The sequence below is a fragment of the Rhinolophus sinicus genome, linkage group LG15, assembly GCF_036562045.2.
Source record: "Rhinolophus sinicus isolate RSC01 linkage group LG15, ASM3656204v1, whole genome shotgun sequence".
Taxonomy (NCBI): domain Eukaryota; kingdom Metazoa; phylum Chordata; class Mammalia; order Chiroptera; family Rhinolophidae; genus Rhinolophus; species Rhinolophus sinicus.
Window position 1 is genome coordinate 15494519 of NC_133764.1, and position 8323 is coordinate 15502841.

Here is an 8323-nt window from a genome sequence, read left to right on the forward strand (position 1 = left end):
ATTGTAATAGCAAAGTAGAAATAAACTAAATGCTCATTAATCATGGTACATCCTTAATACTATGTATACTACGTTGCTGTTTTTAAAAAAAAGGTAAACCATTTTTGCTAATATAGAAAGATGTCTGTATTTGTTAAATGAGAAAAGTAAGATACATAACATGCATATTCTTAACGTGTGTAAAACAGGAAAAATTCTGTATGTGTACTTGTCTATCTTTAGAAATTTTGTGAAATATGTACGAAACTTTTTCCTTAAAAATTTATTGAAGATTGACATATAAAGTGCATGTATATAAATTATACAGTTAAGTTTTGGAATATGTATACACCTGTAAAACCATCATGACCAAGATAGGCAATGTAGCATTCACCCTCAAAAGTTTTCTCGTTGTACTTTGTAATTTCTTCCCTCGACCCCAAGCAACCACTAATTAGATTTCTGCTATTTTACCTTAGTTTGTATTTTCTGGAGTTTTATATAAATGGAATCATACAGTAGATACTTTTTTTTGGGGGGGTGGGGTGGGGTGCCTGGCTCCTTTCACTCAATATAATTGTTTGAGACATTTTGTGTGTATTAATACATTCCTTTCATTGCTGAGAAGTATTCCATTGTTATGATATACCACAATTTGTTCATCTGTCCACCTGTTAATGGACATTTGGGTTGTTTCCAGTTTTTGTCTGTTACAAATAAAGCTGCTATGAATGTTTGTGTACAAGTCTTTATGTGGGCTTTTTTTTTTTTTTTTTGGTGTGGTTAAGTAGGAGTGGAATGGTTCAGTAGTATGGTAGGTGTATATTTAGCTATTTAAGAAACTTTTAAATTGCTTTACAAAGTTGATCGTACCACTCTATATATTTCCACCAGCAGTGTCTGAAAGCTCCTGTTTTTCCACATCTTCTCCAGCACTTGGTATGGTCAGCCTTTTACAATTTTCCATTCTAATAGGTGTATAGAGGCATCTCATTGTGATTTTAATTTGTATTTTTCTAATGACTAATGATATTGAGTATCTTTTTATGGGCTTATTGCCATTTGTATATCTTATTTTGTGATGAATTTGTTCCAATATTGAGTCTTCTGATTCATGAACAAGGTATCTAATAGTTTAGGCCTCCTTTAATTTCAGCAATGTTTTGTACTGTCCATTGTACAGGTCTTTCACTTTTTGTCAGATTTATTCCTAATTTTTAAAAATTTATTTCTTAATCTTTGATGTTTGTGTAAGATGTCTGCTTTTTAAAATTCGATTTTTGATTGCTCATTGCTAGTATGTAAAAAGAAAAGTGATATTTGTGTATTGATCTTGTATCCTACAACCTCGCTAAACTCTTTCATTAGTTCTAGTGGTGGTGTTTTGTCTTATCAGATTTTTTTCATAGAAAATCATATTGTCTGTGAATATAAAGTTTTAATTTCTTTTTTTCTTCTGTCTGTTATCTTGTCTGACTGCACTGGCTGGAACCTCCAGTACAATATTGAAGTGGTAAGAGCAGATATTCTTGTATTGTTCCTGATCTTGTGAGGAAAGCATGCTGTCTTTTAACATTAAGTATAATGTTAGCTGTTAAGTTTTTCATAGATGCCTTTTATCAGGTTGAGGAGTTCACTGGTGTTTTTGTTTGTTTGTTTGTTTGTTTTTATTAGTTTCAGGTGCACAAGACAAAGTAATATTTAGACATTTATCTTTTATATCCCTCACATTGTGTGAACCCCCTTCCCCCTATCCAGTAACCCTCTGACATCGCACAGAGCCATTATATTTCCACTGTCTCTATTCCTAATGCTGTACTCCGCTTCTTGTAGTACATACTTCACTGGTGTTTTTAGTTTGCTGAGAGTTTTTGTCAGGAATGGAAGTTGGGTTTGTCAAATGACTTTTCTGCATCTATTGAGATCATCATACAGGATTTTCATTTTTAGTTAATACAATGAATTACATTGATTACCATTCGAATATTAAACCAATTCTGCATTCCTGAGATAAACTCCAGTTGTTATATATTATCCTTTAAAATATTTTTAGATTTGATTTGCTAAAATTCTGTTTATTTATTTATTTAGTATTTATGTTCATGAGCCCATGCCTGAAAGTTCTGGGGTGATGAAATGTTAACACCAAAAGTTTTTCTTCTGTGGCACTAAGGAGAAGATACAACAGTTGGCATTCATCATAGATCTTCAGGAAGGAATGGAAGAACTCTTGAATGGTAAATATGAAGGTAAATGTAAAAGACATTTCTCTAAAAATCTCATAAGTGTTAAAAGCAAAAATTAAAACTGTATTGTGGGTTTAGTAAAATATGTAGGCACATCATATATATGGTAACTATAGCATAAGAGGCAGCCAGGGAGTAGTAAATAGATCTATTTGATTGTAAGTTTCTTAGCTATTACTTGAAGTAAGTAATCAATATTAACTTTAAGAAAACCTTGAGAGATTAAAGATATATGTTAATACTTAGGGCAAGCAAATACATAAAAATAATGCAAAGCGTTATAACTAAAAACCTGTAGATAAACAAGTAGGATCCAAAAAATATTTAATCCAAAAGAAGGCAGGAGAGGACAAGAGCATTTGTGTTGCCAGGTCTTCCAAGAGGAGGTTGAAAACTCTATAAGACCTAATTTTGACAGTTGGGAACTCTTATGTTTTTGATGGCTGGAAACTTTTCTCAGCAGTTCTGACATTTGGAAATGAATCATGTGAGGAATTCACAGAATTGTTCTGCAGATTATACCATGTGCTTTGAAACGTTAAAGTCACCATTTAAAAATATGCCAAATAATTTCATCATTAAAAAATCTCTTTGCTGACTAGCATATTTCAACTGCCATCTATTGCTGATGAGACAGAATTTGCAGTTTGATTGCAGCCAAGTAACTGCCTGATATAAATTAATAGTCTTCAGAGGAACACAACAGAATCTAGAGTCTTATCATGTACAACAACCAGGATACAGTTCCAAACTAGTCATCTGAAGAAACAGTAAAACATGACCGATTCTCAAAAGACAATCAGTGGAGATTGTCCCTGAGATGACCCAGATACGTGAATTAGCAAGCAAAGAGTTTTATTGTTGTTCTCCCACAATAGCATACAAGGATTTTAAACCTGTTGTTATAACTGTGTTAAAGGATGAAAGAAAAATATGTTTATGACAAATGAAAAGAGGAAATTTTAGAGGAGATACTGAAACTATAGTAAAGAACTAATAGGACATTTTGGAACTGAAAAATACAATATCTGAAATGAGAATTCACTGGATGGGTGTAACTATAGAATAAGGAAAGTGATAGAGAATCAGTGAACTTGAAGTTAGCTCAATAGATTTCCAATCTGAAGGAGAGAGAAAAATATTCTTTAAAAAATGAGCACAGTCTCATGGGATCTGTGAGATAATATTAAAAAGTCTGGTATACTTGTAAATGTAGTTTCAGAAAGAGGGAAGAGAAAAACTGGGATGGAAAAAAAATCTGTGATGAATGACTAAAAATTGAACACTTTGGCACATTATAATCAAACTGCTGAAAATCAAAGGAAAAAACACATTCAAAGCAGCATAAGTATATATTGATAAGTTATATACAAGAAGATAACGGTTTAAATTACTGGCTTTTCATTAGAATAACAGAAGCCACAAGACAATGGAACAGCAATATTAAAGTTCTTAAAGGAAAAAAATGTGAACAGAATTCTATATCTAGTGGAAACATCATTCAAGAATGAAAGTGAAATGACATTTTCAGATAAAATAAAACTAAAAATTAGTTGTGAGCAGATTTCACAGTAGGGAATGCTGAAGAAAGTTCTTCAGGCTGAGAGGAAATGATACCTGATAGAAATACAGATACTTAGGAAGGAGTGAAGAGTATTTAAAATGTACTATGGAAGTAAATATTTTCCTTTTAATTTCTTTAAAAGACCATATGACTGTTTAAAGCAAAGATTATGACATAGGGTTAATGGTATGTGGATGTACTAATACACATGACAACTATAGAATAAGTAACTGAAACGCTAGAGGGGTTCAATAGAAGATTTGAGCAGGCAGAAGAAAGGATCAATCAACTTGAAGATAGGACAAATGATCCAGTCTGAGTTGCAGAAAGAAAAAAGAATGAAGAAAAATGAATAGTTCTTGAGGGACCTGTGGAACTATCAAATATACCAACATATGTGTTATTGAAATCTCAGGAGAGGAAAAGGGAAAGGAGCAGAAAAATTATTTGAAGAAATAATGGCCCCATGCTTTCCAAATCTGAGGAAAGATATGAATATACATGTCCAAGAAGCTCAATGAATTCCATGCAAGATAACCTTAGAGATCAATTTGCTGAAATCCAAAGACAATTTGAAACAGCAAGAAAGAACTGATTCATTAGTATAAGGGATCCTCAATAAGATTAACAACTGATTTCTCTTAAGAAACCATAGAGGCCAGAAGGCAGTGGGATGATGTATTTAAAGTTCTGAAAGAAAAAACTGTCAACCAAGAAATCTATCTGGCAAAACTGTCCTTCAAGAATGAAGTTAAGATTCCCAGATAAAAACAGGAGTTTATTACCAGTAGACATGGCCTACAAGAATGGTTAAAAGAAGATCTTCAAGCTGAAATGCAAGGACTGTAACTCAAAGCCACAGAGAAAAGGTAACTATTTTAGGTGAATGTAGAAACCAGTGTTAATTGTACTTTAGGTATGGTTTGTAAATTCTCTTCCTTCTATATGATTTAATAGGCAAATGCATAAAACAATAATTACAGATACACGCAAATGGGCATATAGTGTATAAAGATGTAATCTGTAACAAAAACAGTATAAAGGGGGAGGGACAGGTTTTGAGAGCAAATCTTTGTATATTATTGAAACTACATTGGTATTATTTAAAATTGGTTGTTATAGTTTTAGATGTTAGTTGTAACCCTGCAAGTAACCACTGTGAAAATAACTTTGAAATATACAGGAAAGGAAAGAAGGGAATCAAAAAGGTACACTACAAAAAAATATAAAAAAGTAGTAATTGTGGAATTGAGGAGAAAAAAACATATAAGAGAAAACAGATAGCAGAAGTAAATCCTTTATCAGTAGTCACATTAAAAGGAAATGGATTAAAGCTCCTATTAAAAGGCAGAGATTAGCAGATTGGATTAAAAACAAAAAACAACCCAAACCCCAATTTATATGCTGCCTACAAAATACTCTATTTAAGCGTGTATATTTTAATTTTAATTAATTGACATACAATATTATATTAGTTTCAGGTGTACAACATAGTGATTAGACATTTATACAACCTACAGTGATCGCCCCACTAAATCTAGTACTCATCTGATACCATACATAGTTATTTTAATAATATATATTAAAATATTATTGATTATATTCCCTATGCTGTACTTTACATCCCTGTGACTATTTTTATAACTGGCAATTTGTACATATTAATCCCTTTCACCTTTTCACCCATGCTCCTTACCCCCTTCCCATCTGGCAACCATCAAAATGTTCTCTGTATCTATGAGTTTGTTTCTGTTTTGTTTGTTTGTTTTTATTTCCACATATAAGTGAAATCATGTGATATTTGTCTTTCTCTGTCTGACTTATTACACCTAATGTAATACCCTCTAGGTCCATCTGTGTTGTTGCAGATGGAAAGATTTCATTTTTTTTTAATGGATGAGTAATAATCCATTGTAAATAGGTACCACATCTTCTTTATCCATTCATCTATTGATGGACACTTAGGTTGCTTCCATATCTTGGCTATTGTAAATAATGCTGCAATGAACATATGGATGCATGTGTCTTATCAAATTAGTGTTTTGGATTTCTTTGAATAAATACCAAGAAGTAGAATTACTGGGTCCCTATTTGTCTTTTGTTACAGCCTTTGTTTTAGTCTATTTTGTCTGGTATAAGTATTGCTACTCCTGCGTGTTGTTTTTTCCATTTCCATTTCATGAAATAGTTTTTTCCATCCCTTTACTTTCAGTCGGTGTGTTTTCTCATCTGAAGTGAGTCTCTCATAGGCAGCATATGTAAGGGTCTTGTTTTCTTATCTATTCAGCCACCATATGTCTTTTGATTGTATTTAATTTATATTTAAAATAATTGTTGATAGATATGTAGTTATTGCCATTTTTTTAAAAAAGATTTTATTGGGGAAGGGGAACAGGACTTTATTGGGGGAACAGTGTGTACTTCCAGAACTTTTTTCCAAGTCAAGTTGTTGTCCTTTCAATCTTAGTTGTGGAGGGTGCTGTTCAGCTTCAAGTTGCTGTCCTTTCAGTCTTAGTTGTGAAGGGCGCAGCTCAGCTCCAGGTCTAGTTGCTGTTTTCTAGTTGCAGGGGGCGCAGCCCACCATCCCTTGCTGGAGTCGAACCGGCAACCTTGTGGTTGAGAGGATGTGCTTCAACCAACTGAGCTATTAGGGAGCTCAGCGGCAGCTCAGCTCAAGGTGCTGTGTTTAACCTTAGTTGCAGGGGGCGCTGCCCACCATCCACTCGAGGAATTGAACTGACAACCTTTTGGTTGAGAGCCCACTGGCCCATGTGGGAATCGAACCAGCAGCCTTCAGAGTCAGGAGCATGGAGCTCTAACTGCCTGAGCCACCGGGCCGGCCCGTTATTGCCATTTTATTTTTTTTTATTTTATTTTTTTTAATTTTTATTTTTTTAGAGATTTTATTGGGGGAAGGGGAACAGGACTTTATTGGGGAACAATGGTCAAATTGTTGTCCTTTCAGTCTTAGTTGTGGGGGGTTCTGTTCAGCTTCAAGTTGTTGTTCTTTCAGTCTTAGTTGTGGAGGGCGCAGCTCAGCTCCAGGTCCAGCCGCCGCCGCCAGTTGCAGGGGGTGCAGCCCACCATCCCTTGCGGGAGTCGAACCGGCAACCTTGTGGTTGAGAGGACAGGCTCCAACCAACTGAGCCATCCGGGAGCTCAGCGGCAGCTCAGCTCAAGGTGCCGTGTTCAATTTTAGTTGCAGGGGGCGCTGCCCACCATCCCTTGCGGGAGTCGAGGAATTGAACTGGCAACCTTGTGGTTGAGAGCCCGCGCTCCAACCAACAACTGAGCCATCCGGGAGGCAGCTCAGCTCAAGGTGCCGTGTTCAATCTTAGTTGCAGGGGGCAGAGCCCACCATCCCTTGCGGGACTCAAGGAATTGAACTGGCAACCTTGTGGTTGAGAGCCCACTGGCCCATGTGGGAATTGAACCAGCAGCCTTCGGAGTTAGGAGCACGGAGCTCTAACCGCCTGAGCCACCGGGCCGGCCCCCCATTTTATTTTTTTATCTTTTTTTTTTCTTCTTAAAGAAGTCCCTTTAACATTTTTTTGTAATATTGGTTTGGTGGTGATGAACTCCTTTACTTTTTCTTGTCTGGGATGCTCTTTATCTGTTCTTCAATTCTAAATTACAGCTTTTCAGGGTGGAGTAGTCTTGGTTGTAGGTCCTTTCTTTTCATCACTTTGAATATTTCCTGCCAATCCTTTTTGGCCTGCAAAGTCTTTGTTGAGAAATTATCTGACAGTCCTATGGTAGCTCCCTTGTAGGTAACCAGTTTTTTCTTACTGCTTTTAAGATTCTCTCTGTCTTTAACCTTTGGCATTTTAATTATGATGTATCTTGGTGTGGGCCTGTTTGGGTTCATCTTGTTTGCGACTCTGTGCTTCCTGGACATGTGTATCTATTTCTTTCCAGGTTAGGGAAGTTTTCCATCATTATTTTTTCAAATAGATTTTCAATTCCTTGCTCTATGTCTTCTTCTGGTACCCCTATGATGTGAATGTTGGTATGCTTGATGATGTCCCAGAGGCCCCTTAAACTATCGTCATGTTTTTGGATTCTTTTTTTTGTTGTTCTGACTGGGTGTTATTTGCTACCTTCTCTTCCAAATTGTTGATTCAGTCCTCTGCTTCATCTAATCTACTGTTGATTCCTTCTAATGTATTCTTCTTCATTTCAGTTATTGTAGTCTTCATTTCTGATTGGTTCTTTTTTTTTTTTTTTTTAAGATTTTATTGGGGAAGGGGGACAGGACTTTATTGGGGAACAGTGTGTACTTCCAGGACTTTTTTCCAAGTCAAGTTGTTGTCCTTTCAATCTTAGTTGTGGAGGGTGCCGTTCAGCTTCAAGTTGTTGTCCTTTCAGTCTTAGTTGTGGAGGGCGCAGCTCAGCTCCAGGTCCAGTAGCCGTTGCTAGTTGCAGGGGGTGCTGCCCACCATCCCTTGCGGGACTCGAGGAATTGAACTGGCAACCTTGTGGTTGAGAGGATGCGCTCCAACCAACTGAGCCATCCGGGAGGCAGCTCAGCTCA